The sequence below is a fragment of the Pezoporus flaviventris genome, unplaced genomic scaffold (assembly GCF_033815535.1).
Source record: "Pezoporus flaviventris isolate CSIRO_AGI_PZ_B2104156 unplaced genomic scaffold, CSIRO_AGI_Pfla_v1 ptg000016l, whole genome shotgun sequence".
NCBI classification, from domain to species: domain Eukaryota; kingdom Metazoa; phylum Chordata; class Aves; order Psittaciformes; family Psittacidae; genus Pezoporus; species Pezoporus flaviventris.
Window position 1 is genome coordinate 4,342,924 of NW_026892564.1, and position 16,612 is coordinate 4,359,535.

The following is a 16,612-nucleotide window of genomic DNA, read 5'->3' on the forward strand; positions in this document are numbered from 1 at the left end:
TTGCCAATCGCAGCCGAGCAGGGGCATGAAAAAATAAAAGTCAAATTTCTCAACACCACCTCCTCACCAGTCCCTTCTCCCCTGTTGTCATTGGCCCTGTTGGACACATGGGAAGCTTCCAGCAGCTGCTCCCTGTAGCCCCCAGCTACCACATCTTTGCCACACAAACCCAGGGCAGAATCGGTTCTTCCTGACCAGCCCTGCTTCTGTGCCTCATGTAGGCCCAGCTGCGCAACTACAGAGCCTCTGTGGATAGCCCCTGGCACAGCTGACCTGGCCTTCCTAGGGCTGCTTCTGCCCACTGATGGCTCCTTACTCATGGCCCTCATCTGCTTTCCTGAATTCTCCTTCCCCTGTGTGCCCCAGTCAGTCCTGCCCTGGCACACTAATGTCGTACAGCACCGCTGTGCTCTGCTGACCTGTCCTGTGAGTCTAGTCACCATGCACTGCTGGGCTGGGTTCTTGCAGAGTTTTTCTGATTTGTTTGGTTTTGTGTTGTTTTTCTTTGTGTTTTTCTGTTGCTCCTTCTCCCGTGGAACCGCTGGTCTCATGCACTTCTGATGCTGCTATGAGCCACTGATTCTCTTTCTTGCAGTTTACCTTGTATCCTCCCTCCCGTTTCTTTGGTTTCATCTCTATCCTTATGACTCTCAAAGTAATGGCATTTTTCTCCCTGGGGTCATATCTCCTTTTCTTTTCTGTGCTTCCGTTTGTGTTTTACTACCAAGTTCCCATGATTTGTTCCCACAGTGCACAGAAGCATTCATTTCCAAGTCACTGATGTCAAATATATAGGTTCTTCTTCCCCACAGATATTTTTTATTCAGAGGATGCCTAGCACCTGAATGGGATCAGAGCTGTTCTTTAGGGACACAAGTGTCCGCTGCTCTTTCTGCTGTAGCTGTGGCACTGGACATCATAGAAACAAGAAAAACCAATGAACCCCAGCAGTGTAAGCATTTAACACCTAGCACCCTAGTAGCGGGAAGCAGCAATCCACAGAAAGAGGTGCAGTAAGAAACGTGGGGCACAGGGACTTGGGTTAAAAAAACACTCAAAGAATAAAGTTCATCTTTGTCTTCTCAAAGATTTGTTTCCAAGACCACAGGTTCTACGAGAAGAAGTTGGGTATTATTTAAGCACCACAAGATGGGTTTGTTTCAGTATACGTGAAAGGAATATGGGGTGGGAGAGTAGGAGCCTCTTGGAGATGCTCTGATTTTCCATACTTTGATGAAACGAGATCAAGAAAGATGCTCAAGCTGGACAGGCCACATGCAACCATCATGCTGACGTCACCAACTGGAGGAGCCCTTGACAACCGCAAAACATTCTATGGAACCCAGACTACGGAACACTTGTTGAACATTCTCTACTGGCTAGCAGTTGCTGACGTCAGCTCAGCGAGCCTGCAGAAGGCACCATCTCCTTTGCACACTAGAGTGTGATGGAGGTGAAAATGGACACGAATGGGACAGAATGCTATTTCCAGTTTTATTCCCCCTATGCACAGGTACGTGACGAGAAGAGCTAAAGGTAATCTAAACTATATACAATTTCAACTGGGCGCAGGCAATCAGAGAACACAGAGGTTAGAAATCACACCTATAGACCACTCATCACTTTCTTACTGAGTCAACATAATACTAATTCTGAACAAACAGACCACGTTTATAATTTCTTTTTGGAGCAACTTCCTGAATTACTGTAAAATCTCTTGTTTAAAACAAAGCTCTTCAGAAAGGGATTGTCCTCAAAAAAATTACTTAAATTCCACTGAGTGAAAATCAGGGTGGCCATATGGACACTTGGTTATTGTCCACATTTCATCGCTGGGGGATGATTGTCACTAATGGCTGGGAAATTGGCTTTGGCTCCAGACCCCAGAGATTCTCCAGGTATAGGCCAGTTCTCCTGACTACAGTCCAGACGTGGCCTCTTTTCTTTCTAAATGTCTGGCACTGGGTGAAACCGACCTTCAAATACTCTAATATTTTAAAGCGTGTCTTTGTTGCCTTTAAAAACTCACACACAAACTCACTGAGAAACAACAGGTCACCTGGCATGTATAGCTCTCAGCCTGGATGTGGCTTGTATCCAGGATAGAAACATGAGTTTGCATTTGTCACTGTGACACTGTTATACATGGACTACTGCATCATCTTCCCCATTTATTAAAACCAAAATCTTTTAAAAGAGCAGAGTCACCTTTATGACAGCCACGGGGGTATGGGAAACCAGTACGAATCTCCAGAAATTTGTTTTCTTCGGGTGCAGATTCTGTCAGTGTGGAAAACCTCTTGGATGCGGTACTGTGCGCCCACTATGAAAATGGAGATAGTTGCATCTGTTCAGTGGATTTAGAGATACGGAAATGCAGGTGGAAAGGAGCAAGTCCCTTCAAAACACGTTTAAGTCTGAAAACAAAAGTGACTTTCTGCAGCCGAGCTGATGTTTCCAATGGGAACTGGAAAAAAAAAAAAGATTTTTTTTCCAGATTTTTAAGTCCAAGTGTGACAGGTCTGTGCAAGGATTACAAGTTCCCAAATGTCTAGGCTTTTGTTTCTTGTCAGGAATCTTTGTGGGGTTTGTTTTTTACTTCTCATTTTCCCACAGACCCATGTACTCGTAATAGTAATAGAGTAATTGTGTGAGATTTGCCACATGTACGGCAGATTTTATTCAAGATCTCTTTAAATGTTCTGAAATATCAGAATACACTCCCACCAAGTCTTACTTGTATGTGCACAGTAGTTACATCATGTACTGATCCATTAAGTCCATTTTTACTAGTTCATTTACAGTATCTGAAAACTGTTCCCTCCTGCAGCAGAAGTTAAAGAACATTGCCTGCTTGTGGGAAAGACAACCCTCAGGCTGTGTGAGGATCAACTGTGCCTTCCATCACAGCAAACCTCGTTATATCAATGGACTTTTTCTGCCACCTACTAACAGTGAGTAAAAATATTTTCTCAACAGATTTTTCATTAGAATTCAGAAAATATCCTTCTACTCTTGTTCTATTGTATAATAAGGGCAAGAAACGTACCATGCCAAGACAGTCAGGCATGATCTGCTATAGCGAGATACTGAAGTCGTGGAATGCTTTGGCATTGGAATGCCAATGCTTTGGCATTGGCATAGGCTTGTTGCAGGAATTTTGCCTATCATGTTACAAATTGTCATAGCTACCAGTGGTATGAAAGATGAAGTCATGAACGGTAGCTTAGATTGCTGAGATCCACAGAGCAGGAATGATTTTTCCTTGGGTATTTGGTAGATTATATCTCTCTAGTACCGATCCTGCTCTTTTCTGCAGATGCGCTATTGCCACAGGCTGACCAAGAAGTGATTCTGCCTCCAGCCCAGTGTCAAGGCTCACACACACGTCCAGGGAATACTGTAATACCAATTCACTCTCCACTGATTATAAACCTCAACGATGAAGAGGATGATGAAGAAGATGATGAAGAGGACGATGAAGAGAACTGTAAGCAAGTTTTTTCTATCCTTTACAAGCAAGTAGAAGGTATTTTGTAAAACATTATAGTGTACTTCTCACTCAACTGATTCATTAGAATGAGCATTATTTGCATAAAAGAGTGGTTGACAAGTTGCTAAAAGAGTTTCCAGCAAATCTCCAAATTATCAGACCTGACAGTCACCAGCTGCGAGTGAGGCATCATTTTCTAATTCCTGTGAAATGCCCAGCTGTATGTTTCAACAGTGGTATAACTCACATTCCTCTTTCTCATTAACTAGACTTTAAAAAGTGATCCCCAATTCAGATAATTTGTGAATTCAACTTAAATAATCTCCTCAACTGATTTCGTCAACTCCATAGGCAGTCTCATTACAAAACATTATTCTGACGTCTAGCAAACACAATGCATACCAAGCTCTTTCCTAGCTTACCTGAATGTGTATGTTTATATACTTAGGTCCTTAGGTTTTAAAACTTATTAAATGCGGTTGAACCATTCAGTGAATCTCATTTAGAGATGGCAGATCCATAGGGAAGAGATGAACTGCACATTCCCGGTGAGTGAAAGGAGAGAACAACCTGCTCTAAGACACACACTGCAGAAGTTAAAGTACTAATAATTTTAAGTCAACACATGTTATCTTCTTACAAGGCTTGTAACTGCAATTCCCTTGCCCTTGGAAGTACCTAATGTGAAGGAATGATTTCCCTGTCCGGAAGCAGAGGTTGTAATTGGGATGGAAATAAAAAGGAAAACTAAAAGCCAAAAACCATAACCAAGTGAAATTCATTATGTATTTGACTGTTAAGAATTGTTGAAGGTCTTTGTCTAGCTATCCCCTGATCTTTTAAAAATATTTCCCACAGATGTTACTGACTGTGTGCCTAAGACTGCTGAGGATATCGAAGAGGAAAGAGCAATAAAGGAAATATGCTATAAATCTGGTAAGTACGAAAGGAGTTGTCACGCTTTTCTGAGCAGCCATGCTGCACACACAGTAATCTTTGGGGTATTTTTCCCTCTTGATAATGTTCAGGAGAGTTTTACGGGATTCAGCAGCCTGGCCAACGGCAGTCACCTAACCCTGTGTCACCGTCCCAGGAAACTGAGCTACGGCCCTCGGAAGCTACCCAGTGGGACTTGCAGAAAGCCAAGTACTTTTCATCGCCTCGGACAATGGGTACCACTTTTGGAATTACTCTTACAAGGAGAAACTAGGACACAGTTTGCCCCTCCTCTCCACTTTTTGAACTCAGGACAGTCCTAAGGCGTTTGCAAATATCATAAAAATACTTAGTTTTTCTTCTTATTTGTGTGTATGGGTATCACACAGGTGGTGGCTACCTGCATCAGTTGTCACTGTAAAAGGTGAAAATGGGCTGCATATTAACCCCAGGAGTACTTTCCTCGGGTACACAACATCAGTTTTTTGTGTAATTGTTCTTCAAAATCACAATTTATGTACTCTAACCATTCTAATGTTAAGAACTGGTTTCAATTTCTCTAGCAGGCTCTCTCTTGTAAACAGGGACAAGAGTCCCTATTTACACTCTGATAGGGCTATTTATTGCACCGTGAGGATGCCAAAGAACGGTAAAAAACAGCTTTCTCAGAGGCATTTTGAACTCTCTGCTGAACCTCTCTGGTGTCTAGAGGATGAGATGTAGTGGTATATTTCAAGAAAAGGACAGATATGTTTCCCCAAAGCTATTTTTCAGCCAAGTTCTCTGAGGCTTTAGGTTCTGTGATAACAGGCACCTTGAAAATGCCATCAATTTAATGAGGCAGAATTCATACGTATCATACATGAAGAGTGAATCTAAAGGAATGATTTCCCTGTCCGCAAGAAGAGGTTGTAATTGGGAAGGAAATAAAAAGGAAAACTAAGAGCCAAAAAACGTAACCAAGTGAAATTCATTATGTATTTGACTGTTAAGAATTGTTGAAGGTCTTTGTCTAGCTATCTCCTAATCTTTTAAAACTATTTCCCACAGGTGTTTCTCACTGGGTGGATAAGACTGCTGAGGATATCAAAGAGGAAAGAGCAATAAAGGAAATATGCTATAAATCTGGTAAGTACGAAAGGAGTTGTCACGCTTTTCTGAGCAGCCATGCTGCACACACAGTAAACTTAGGGGTATTTTTCCCTCTTGATAATGTTCAGGTGAGTTTTACGGGATTCAGCAGCCTGACCAACAGCAGTCACCTAACCCTGTGTCACCGTCTCAGGAAAATGAGCTACGGCTCTTTTGATTTTTCTTCACAATCTAGATTTATGTAGTGTAGTTTGAAGCATCCTAAGATTCTTTTCACTGTATAGTATTGACTGACCAATTTTGCAGTCCTAAATTATTCCACAGAATTTGGCAGATTCTTGGTTTTCTCCTTTCTACATTTAAAATGCATCTTGTTAGAATAGTTTCGGTGATTTTTTTCTGGCACATGTTTATATATGTTTAGAGTACAGATGAGAGAAACAGTAAGAAATATCTGGGTTTAAGGCACATCCTTATTTTTCATAAGATACATTCTGAGGAAAGCATAGACAGATTTACCCAAAGCATTTCTTTAATTGAGTTCTCCGAGGCATTAAGTTCTGTGATGACAGGCAGCTTGAAAATACCATCAATTTGGTCAGGTAGGATTCATAACTACCATTCATGGGAAGTGGGAAGCTGAAGAACAAGCAGGTAACTTGGAGCTGGTTCTTTCCTTTGGAGCCAGTGCCTTCTTTACTCTGTGTACAACGGTATTTTCTTGGAGGGCATGAGTGTTATAGCTCAGGTAGTGGAGTTACTCCAGGCAGGATCCAAAGAACAGCCGAAAGAGAGAGAAGAATATAAAAAGGGAGTTGGAAGGCAACTGCACTGAACTCATGACAAGCTCCCAGAGGTGGGAGGAAGCGAATGGCAGTGCCCTTCCCAGTGCTTAAACACCAGCAGCTGAAACATTGTTTCTGGTGCTTTCACAGGTGAAAGCAATACAATTCCTGCAGAATTGAGCAACACAAGTAGAGGAGGAGGAGGGAGTACGGGAAGGAGAGTACCAAAAGCGAGTATTTCCAGAACTGGTTGCAGATCCTTTGAAAATGGAGGTAAGATACTTGAGCGTGGAGTCCTTACGGCTAAACATTACCTCATGAATGACATAACTGTCTATATTTGGACTGGGCTATCCACAAATAAAATGTTTTTTGATTTTAGTCTTGTCTTCCGGCATGACGTCAACATTATTATTTGTTTTTTCCCTTTTAGGAAGCCACACTGCCAGTCCCAAAGTACAGCCCAGTTACCAAACAAATGGTCAAAGTAAAGATGGTGAAACTTCTTCTCTTCCACGTGACAGAGAAACCGGGAGAAAGCCTAACTTCTGTTCTTCAGAACCACGAAGATCAGCATATGTAGTCTACCGTTCTGTCACTGTCACCCAAGAACCAAAGTTCACTGGACCTAGAGGTGAGTTCCTGCTTCAAACGGAGGATTCTTAAAATGCCTCTAATACACCTGCCTGTATTGCGCTACAGTCGATTGTGTCCCTGCAGGTAGAATATGAAGATTTATGGTTAAAGATGGGAAAGAGTAAATTTGATCCAGTGTAACTTTCACAAGTAGGTTGCAGCAGTACACACACAAAGAAATGTAAAGATTTTATGATTGTTTTCATAATTTAGGCTTATGTTTCATCTTCAATAAAAATGTCCTTGGATTTTAATCAAGCTGCTTTTCTTGAATTACATGCAGTGTAAATTTCTGCAATTTATTATTGTTTCTTCACATTATTTCTGTTGGACAGAGCAGTGAGGACATTCTTCCTGCCATTCGTGCAGGATGATATTTTCCATCAACTTCTCTCCGTCTTGCAAATATGCCACTATCCTCCTGATAGAACATACTGTGTCATAAATTTGACAGGATCTGACAGGTGGGATTCCGAGCCCTGTGTCTTCCTGTTTGGATATCTAATTTGGATGTAATCATAATTGTACATCTTTTGCTTTAATTTTCTAATAGAGCTTCACATAATCAAGTACATAATTTGAAGTTTATGTGCCTTTCTCCCTGCCCTGTCCATGATAACTCTGGAAAACTGCTTGTTTCATCTGTCACTTCATAAAAATTAGTAATAAAGTATTTCAATAACCCTAAGTTAAAAAGTCATTTCCTCTAAGCAGTTTTGGTCACCTATCTTAAACCATGTTGAATCTCCATCTCGAGGTGCCTCCAGGTCTTTCCAATGAAGGGAACTTCTTTCATATGGAGAAGATCAATGAGGTTAAGGGGAATGAATTCCCATATCAGTACTCTGTCCCAGGGACTAATAGTTGTGGGGTTTTTCTTTTTGCTTTTAATGTTTGCTTTGATAAAATGTGGACAGATGGGTGCAGAAATTACAGAGAGTTCATTCTTAATGTGAAGACTACATCTTATCAAGCTTCCAGGTTAAAAAAGGATACAGTATGTCTAAAACAAGGTGATCAGCATTATTCTCATAACAACAACCGTTACCATTTTGGTTACTGGGTTGTTTTTTTTTCAGCAGTTCCCGAGCCATCTGTTCGAAAATGCTCCAAAGGAAAGAATGAACCTGGCGAGAATAGGGGATTTGTGACGCAAACAGGAAACTGTGGTAATACTGCAGTGTTGGGTGTAAACTGAATATTTCAGGTTTAGTATGGAAAAAATAATGTGAATTAATGCACTTAGTCTGGAACTAAGAGAAAACGAGGGTACTTAAACATAACATTGCCTTGCATCTAAGTGCATTCACAAGCAGGGATAAAACAGGAGGACTGATTTATGGATTAGTTTCCTCTAAAAGCAACTGATACCTTTTGGAAGATTTTGGGTACAGGAACACGCACTTAGTTAGAGTCCCTGACAACCATGGCAGAGGGTCCTGGGTTCAGCTGTAGCAGTCAGTTTTTCTTAGTATCTGGTGCAGTGCTGTGTTTTTTACTGTCAGCATGGGAACAACATTCATATCACTGATGTTTTTAGTGCTTGCTAAGTAGTGTTTGCTCTGACCAAGGACTTTCTGAGTCTCATGCTCTGCCAGGGAGGAAGGAAAGCTGGGAGGAAGCAGAGACAGGACACCTGACCCAAACTAGCCAAAGGAGTATTCAATACCACAGTACGTCGTGCCTAGTGTGTAAACTGGGGGGAGTTACCCAGAAGGCCCAGATTGTTGCTCGGGTCAGGTTGGGTATCAGTTGTCACATGGTGAGCAGTAGTAGTTTTGTGTTATACCTTAGTTACTGGACTGTTCTTACCTCAGCCCATGGGAGTTCCACTTTTTCGATTCTCCTCCTCATCCCTCCGGGAGCTGGGGGAGGAGAAGTGAGCTAGCGGCTGTGTGGTTCTGAGTTACCGGCTGGACTTAAACCACGCCTCGCTTGGGAGGTCCTCAGAGCCTCATGGACAGCCTGCAAGATTACAAAAACTCGTTGAAAAGAGAACTAGAGAGAGAGAGAGTCTGTACTTAATCCTAGCTTCTATTTTAGAGGTGCTACAGGACTCACCTGATGCATTCACGGGTACTTCAGATAACATAGTATTTGTAATAATGTAGTATCTGATTCGCCTAAGAAAGTCTTCCCAGAAAGTGCATCTCATATGAGGAAACCATGTCTATGCTCTTCCTACAGACAAATACACTTCAGGATCCTATAATGCACCAACTCCGAGGAAGAGAAATCGAGAAGAGAACCGAAAAGGAAAACGATGTGAAGACAGGAGGGGGATGAATAAAGTACTTGAATTCACAAGAAAAATCTGAATTGAAATAAGGAAATTCTCAAATGGAAAAACCAAAGATGATAATATTGCAAATTCAGATAATAAGATGCAGGAAGTACATGTGATTTGTCAAAACTGTTCAGAAACTTTGAAAGTGTGCCCTGAATTGTCACGTATAAAGTTAATAAATATATTCAAGAAGTTTAATCTGTTACAAAAGTTTGTTCCGTGAATTGATTTTTGCAAAGCTTTTTAATGCATCATTAGTCTTGTGAATAAAAGCAATTAGTTTTACTTAGCAATTGCAGAGGACTTAATGTTAATCGCAACAATACTGCATTCCAGAAAGTAGCTGTTTTGGTGAGAAACCCAGATTCTTAGATGGTTTGTTTAGTGGTTTGGCTGATGTTTTGGGGCTCAGTCAGAGTTTAATCTTGAGATTTTGCCATTTTAGCAGAGCAGCAGAACTGTGGACATCATTGTAGTACATGATGCCTTGCAGCAATATTTTATATTTGTATATATAAATATATAAATATTTTATATTTACATTTTAAAATGACGAGGAATGAAATTAATTTCTCTATGATGCCTGTGCAAACTCCACTCTTCTCACTGATTTATTAGCAGCACCTTGGCAAACACAGGGCCTACAGTCAGGATTGCTGAAGTGTAGCTTAGCAGCCTTTAGCAGGTAAGCTTGTTGTCGTGGTTTAAACCCAGTCAGCCACACAGTCTCGCTCACGTCCCCCTTCCTCCCCCCACTCCCGGAGGCATGGGGAGCAGAATCGAAAGAATGTAACTCCCACGGGCTGAGATAAGAACAGTCCAGTAACTAAGGTATATATGAGCCACAAAGGTTCATATGTGCTCAAGCCATACTCATGAAATGCTGAGAGACTCCACTTGGGGGGAGCTGCCAGATCCAAGCACAGTGCTGTCAGATCCAAGCTCCTTGAGCACTGGAAATTTTGAGTTTTAAATTCTTGGCTGCCCCTAGAGTGGCTTTGCCCTGGAGTTTTGAACATAAATAGTCCCTTCTCTTTTGTCTAGGGGGCTCATGACACAGATGTGTCACAGAAAGTTGAGATCGCAGTCAGCCAGCTTGGAGAAAAATGAGGCATGTTTCTAATGGGAGAAGAGTTCTTGACAGGCAGAAACCTTGACTGTGATTCCCTTGAAATAATTTTTTAAAATGATACATTCCCACAAAAACCTTTTGTTTTGACACATTCACAATTTCTACTGGAACGAAGCAGTTAGAAAATAACCAGCTCTCCCTAAGTTCCATTTAGTGAATGTTTTATTCATGGCACCCTAAATAGTACCTCTCAAAACTGAAATGTCCCAGTCATTTCATTCTCCACGTAATCAATGTTTTCCCAAGCCTCTCTTCATTTTGGTTGCCTGTCTGTAAGCTTTTTGCCACATCCTTTTTTGAAGAAGTAATCAGCACAGAACAGTGATTCAGAGGAATCTCTCTCGTTGATTTATATGATGCTGTTCACTTCCAGGATCATTTTCAACATCGCTCTGTCTGCATCCTAACATTCTGTTTGCTCTTTTGATTGATGCCATGTATTGAGCAAAGACTGTTACTGAGTTGTTCACAGAAGTATTCAAGTCCTTTTTTCCCCTCTGTGGTTGCAGGTAATTTAGAGCCCTGTAAGGTAATGTAAGGTGCATTAGTAGGTCAGATTATTCTTCCCAGTGTCTGTCACTCTCTTTTACTTCTGAGCCCTGTAAAACAGGCAGGAAGTGGTTCTGCAATCAGGCTTACCCTGAAGGATCACAGCTTGAAATTTGGCCTGGGACTCTGTGAGCACACTGCACCAGCAGCCATCTGGGAGAGGAGTGGAAGAAATGTCTTCCCCACAGAGAACTGTCCTCCTCATCACCAAGTGTGCACCCCCCTTCCTCTCACACACTCGAGTTGCAGGTTACTAGAGGAGCACATACTAAGAGGAAGGCCCCATTTCCGTAGTTTTCTCAAAGAACTGTGCTTCAGAAGCCCAGAGTTTACCGCAGACTGCATGTTGTATGAAGAAATATTTCCTACTGGGTTCAGCAGTAGCAGTCATTTTTTGTGAGGCTCATGCTCTGCCAGGGAGGAGGGGAAGCCGGGAGGAAGCAGAGACAGGACACCTGACCCAAACTGACCAAAGAGGTATTCCATACCACAGCACGTCATGCCCAGGATGTAACTGGGAGTTACCCAGAAGGGCTGGGACGGCGGGGTTGGAGGAGGTATCGGTCAGTGCTTGGTCGGGCTGGGGTGGGGGGGGCAAGTTATCAGTCGGCTGTGCTGAGGTGTTGTGTTCTCTTCCCTTGTTATTTTCTCTTATCATTGTTGTCGTTGGTGGTAGCGGTGATTTGTGTTGTGCATTAGTTACTAAACTGTTCTTATCTCAACCTGTGGGAGTTGCGTTCTTTTCGATTCTCCTCTCTGTTCCACCGGGAGCAGGGGGAGGGAAAGAAGGGGGGGAGCGAGTGAACGAGTTGCCTGACTGGGCTTAAACCACGACACTCGTATTACTTTAAAAATCATTTGATACATAACTGGTCACCGTTATGGTTTAGGATGAGAACTGGCAAGACGAGTTTAGCAGCAACTAAAACCATCGGTGTTATCAGCGCTGTTCCCAGGCTGAAAGTCAAAAACACAGCACTGCACCAGCTACTAAGAAAGAGAAAAATGACTGCTACTGCTGAGCCAAGGACACTTGTTAACGAAGCGTAAGAAGTGGCGGCATCCTGCTCAGCCTCTCTGCTGTGCTGGGAGGGAGCGCACAAGCATTGCTTATTTTGCATAGGTTCTTTTGTAGCTTAATGGAATTTAACTGCAGAAGTGTGACAGTGATTGGGTAAATGGCACCTTCCTTGTAAGGTGACACTTCCCTTACCTTTAGGTAAGACAGTGCTTTTCTGCTCCCCTGTTTCTCCTTTCTCACCTGCTCCCAGGATTTTCACTTACAAATGCAGAACAGTTGCAATACTCCCCGGGGCATCAGAGAGGACAGTTGGTTTGGTCCACATCTTAAGAGGAGAGTTTTCTTTGCAGCGTGAGCTGTGAATTAGACAAAGGTAAACTCCAGGTAGGGTAAAAGGCTGCGGCAGTTTACAGTCACTGTCCAAGGCATGATTTGGGGTGTGGAGGTACCCTACAGTCTTGTTTAGGCTAATGGGAAAGAAGTGAGGTCTCAGTGTAACTGCACAAAAACTGTGGGGAGTGAGAAGTGATAAAGATTTAACCTAATTTCTGGAATAAAAAACTGAGGTAGCTATGATAATCAAGATAACTAAAGGGCCAGGTGTGGGACGGGTTGAGACAAAGCATGAACCACAGAAGTTATTTAGGAAATGTTGGAGGCAAAATAGCTGGGGAAGACTCATTGTGGGGGAAGAAATTCCCTGGATAACTCAAATGATACACTACCTGACCCTTTGACAACTTCTGCTTCATACAGTCCCCAAGCATGAATAGACACTTGGGCTCCCAGGTAGATAGAGTGAAAATGCCTCTTGGAAAGTTCTCATGAGCAGCTGGATGGGATGCTGGTCAGACACTACATATAATAAAAGCAGCAGAGCTTTTGAACCTGTTACAGAAGCTGGACGTACCTCCTCTTTCTTAGTACTCTGAATTGCCTTTTGTATTTAGCTTTCCGTCTGTAAGGACTGGGGGCATCCTTCTCTCTGCATACTTATTGTAGGGTAGATTGCAGGTACACATCAGTGACCTCTGATTATCAACCCAAATTCCTGTCTACCTAGTGTCACCTGTTTGCACCCAGGGGTTTATTAACATGTTTAGATTATGTTCTAACCGCTCTGGTTATAATACTGGACATATTAATATTGAATATAATATTGTTATGATATTGTCATAATTATCTTGACTAATGTTTGAGACTTGCTACTCTAACAGAGTTTATGAAACTTAAGTTTGATCAAATAGGGAGGAAAACCATTGAAAACGGGAAGAGGGAAAAGTCTAACATAAAACCAAGAAGAAAATAATTGAAAATATGTGCACGACTGAGGTGTACAAGACAAGTACTAACAAGTGAGGGAGTTGAAGGAGAACAAGTCAAGAGGATGAGGAAAAATCACTTTGTGAATTTGATGTGAATAGGTGTTATTTTGCGGCCTTTCAGTTTGGACGGGATGCTTACAACTACAGCTTATAGCCTGCAAGTGGCTTTTATATGTTAGAAAGTTTAAAGTCAGCAAAGCAAAACAAACAAACCAACCAAACAGATGAACAACCTGAGGTTTTCAAAGAGCTTTTCCTGGAAATGCGTCTTGAGATTGAGGACTTCTGTGGGTTCTTTGATACGTAATATCAACTCAGTACTTACTGTAACTTGGGAACAGGAAGCAGAATTAAGCAAAGGAGGTTGGTTTGATTCAGTTTGCTTTTTCCCCTTGAAGCTGGCCACCTACTTTATAACAGCATTTATGGGAATTTGATATTTGTTACGCTCTTGTTCTTCTTTTGTTCTACAAGTTTCTTGGCGGTCAAAACATTATTTTGCACAAGATGGAAGTAAAAATAGAAAAAATATGATGCTGATGTAGCCATTTCTTTTTGGAGCTGGTTTCTTTCTGAAAGAAGATTAAAAACTAGAACAAATCATAGAATGTAGCTATAAAATAAAACAGAAGGTATTGTGGATTTATACTTCTGGATCTTCAAATTAAAATAAATACCGCCATTATAATTGTTTCATTTGAGCTGCTAAGTGGTGATCGAAGTCTTACTCTTTCTTTCTGTCCTCTGCCCTTGATACTCTGTACTGAAGTAGAGAAAACAGTGCTGTTGTACCTTATCCAACTTTTTATGAATGTCTGCTGTCACCATTGTATCGATGCTTAATAAATAAGAACTCATTTTCATTTTGCCAAAAGAAAACAGTTCAGCAACAACCCAACATTTATTTCGTGGCCAGCCTTCTCTGGCCTTGCCTGATCTTCTCCTCTGAGATGCTGCTATATCTTTGATAAGGTTAAACTCTTAGGTCTTGCAAGATTCTGCCTTTTGAGATCTCAAAGGCAATCATTGTAATTATATTACTGTCTGTCCAGCTTTCACTCTAGAAATAAATCACTCATGAGATGAATGCTGTTATATAAGCTCAACTTCAGAGTTAAGTTTAAGAGAATTAAGACTTCAATTTTCGTTGCATGATATCCACTTCAGCCAAAAGAATGTGCTGGAAATGGAACCATTAGCTTCCAAGTAGGAAGCTTGTATTTAAACTGTCACAAAATACAGAGCGTGAGAAAATAGACATGTAAATCTGACAGAATTAAGAAAGAAAAACCCTAGTTAGTGAACAGTTAATTAACACAATACAACCTCTTTGGTGAAATGTGGACAGATACAGCACAGGATTAATTCACGTTATACCAGGTAGGCACAGCCCATATATTCCTGTAAACCCGAAAATAACTCTACATCAGAGTGATCTTTTTTTTTCACAAAGAAATAGAAGCTCTGTGTGGGTTCTACCAGGAACTCCACTGTCAAGTGCTTTTAAATGCAGCAGACCTCTTGGTTTGCTCTTTTCTCCTTCACTGGTGTCGCTGATGTTATAAGGTGGGCCACAGACTGTGGCTCTCCTGAAAAATAAAAGTCAGATCCATTCTATACTACTGCTATAGTTAAGACCAGGATTGATTTTTTTTTTCTATCCAACTGCTTTAGTTTAGTTTAGTTTAGTCTACTAGACTAATATTGCTGCTTCTTCTTCCTCCTAATAAATAACCAGAATAAATCTATGCCAGTTATCACAGCTAATTGCATTTGCTTCTTAACTAAACAGGGTGGACTACAGCATAAGATCTAAATTATAAATGTCTATTTATTAACACCTTGCAATTTTTGCATGAAGGAACGTAGATAAATTCCAAATGCTAGGTGCAAATTCAACTTACTAAGGTATAATGGAATGTGAGAGAGAAATGCTTTTGCCTTCTTTTGCAAGCGAAGAAGTAATATATAATTGCATACCTTAGTAACAGGGTATGCTTTGACAATGAAGAGATTTTTGGCAACTGAATAAAGTGACAGTGACAAATAGACTCAACTGCTCAGGCTAAAATAAATGTCTGGACTTCCATATGTCTGCACCTCACTGCAGGATCATGTACTTGTTACCAGCCACTTTTTGTTCCCCCACTTATTTTAATCCTCTTGGTTACTGACTGTGGTACTGATTGGAGGTGTTTATAGGCTGGGATAGATATACTACACTGTTTCTAACAGATTCTTTATTCCTTGCTGAGAATGCCTGATGTGTCAGGTTTGCTATGTATGATCTATGTGAGTAATACCTGCCTTATCAGAAGTGTGATAGCTCATGCTATTGGATGCCTGAAAAAAAATGCAAGCACACAAAAACACGCAAGGGAAGTTATACCCTAGTGTTTTGCTTTACTTGAGCTGGAACATCGGATTTTGATGTCTTTGTAGGTCAGCTGATGATAATGTCTATGACTGGTGGACTTTGGCAAAGAGAGGAAGGAAAGTCAAACCAAAGAGAAAGAGGCTTTTCCAAATACCTTATCACGAAAATGTGGTTTTGTTTCCTAAACTGAAAGAAGAATGGAAGGAAAGAGTGACAAATACAGCTTTCAAATTCAGGTCTTTGTAGCATACATTTCAAAACTGTAAAAGAAGATTTCACATAATTTATACAGAAAACTCCTACTTTTTGCATACAGTTAAAAAGACTCTTCATGGATATCCTGCCTTTGCAGGACAACTGTCAGAACTACGGTTTAGGTAATATTGTCTAATTTAAATGAATTTCTTAGGCTTTTTTTCATAATTGGAAATGGTCAGCATTGACATTCCAGTTGAAACAATTTTCTTTCAGAAGACATGTGGAGGTTTCTTCAGTCTTTTGGGGGAGAGGGGAGGTCTGGGGTTTCAGTTTTATTTTGGTTTTTTTTACAGTTGAACTTAATCCGCTAGAGTATTACTAATTTGCTCCCATAAAATGGTACTTTAGAAACCTTTAATGTGTTTTTTATAAGATTCAAAAAATCAGGTTATTTTCTAACAGCAACTGCAAGCTCACTTGCTTTGAAGTGTTATTAATACCTGAACTGTTTATCATTGATACAGTGATTTTTCTATGGGTCTAGTTCTGGATCATTAAAGTTGTGAAAAGCTTTGCTGGTAACTCCAGTGAGCATCAGAAAATCCATGCTACTTCATACTTACAGTATTTGTCTCATTTGTAACAAGACAGTATAGGATCAAAACATATTTGATTCGTATTCTATAAATTTTAAAGCTCTCAGCTTCTTACTGTGTTTCCACCTCCCACAGCATTTGAAGTCTTTACAGCTTGTGCTAATCTGGATTTGTAAAGTAATTAT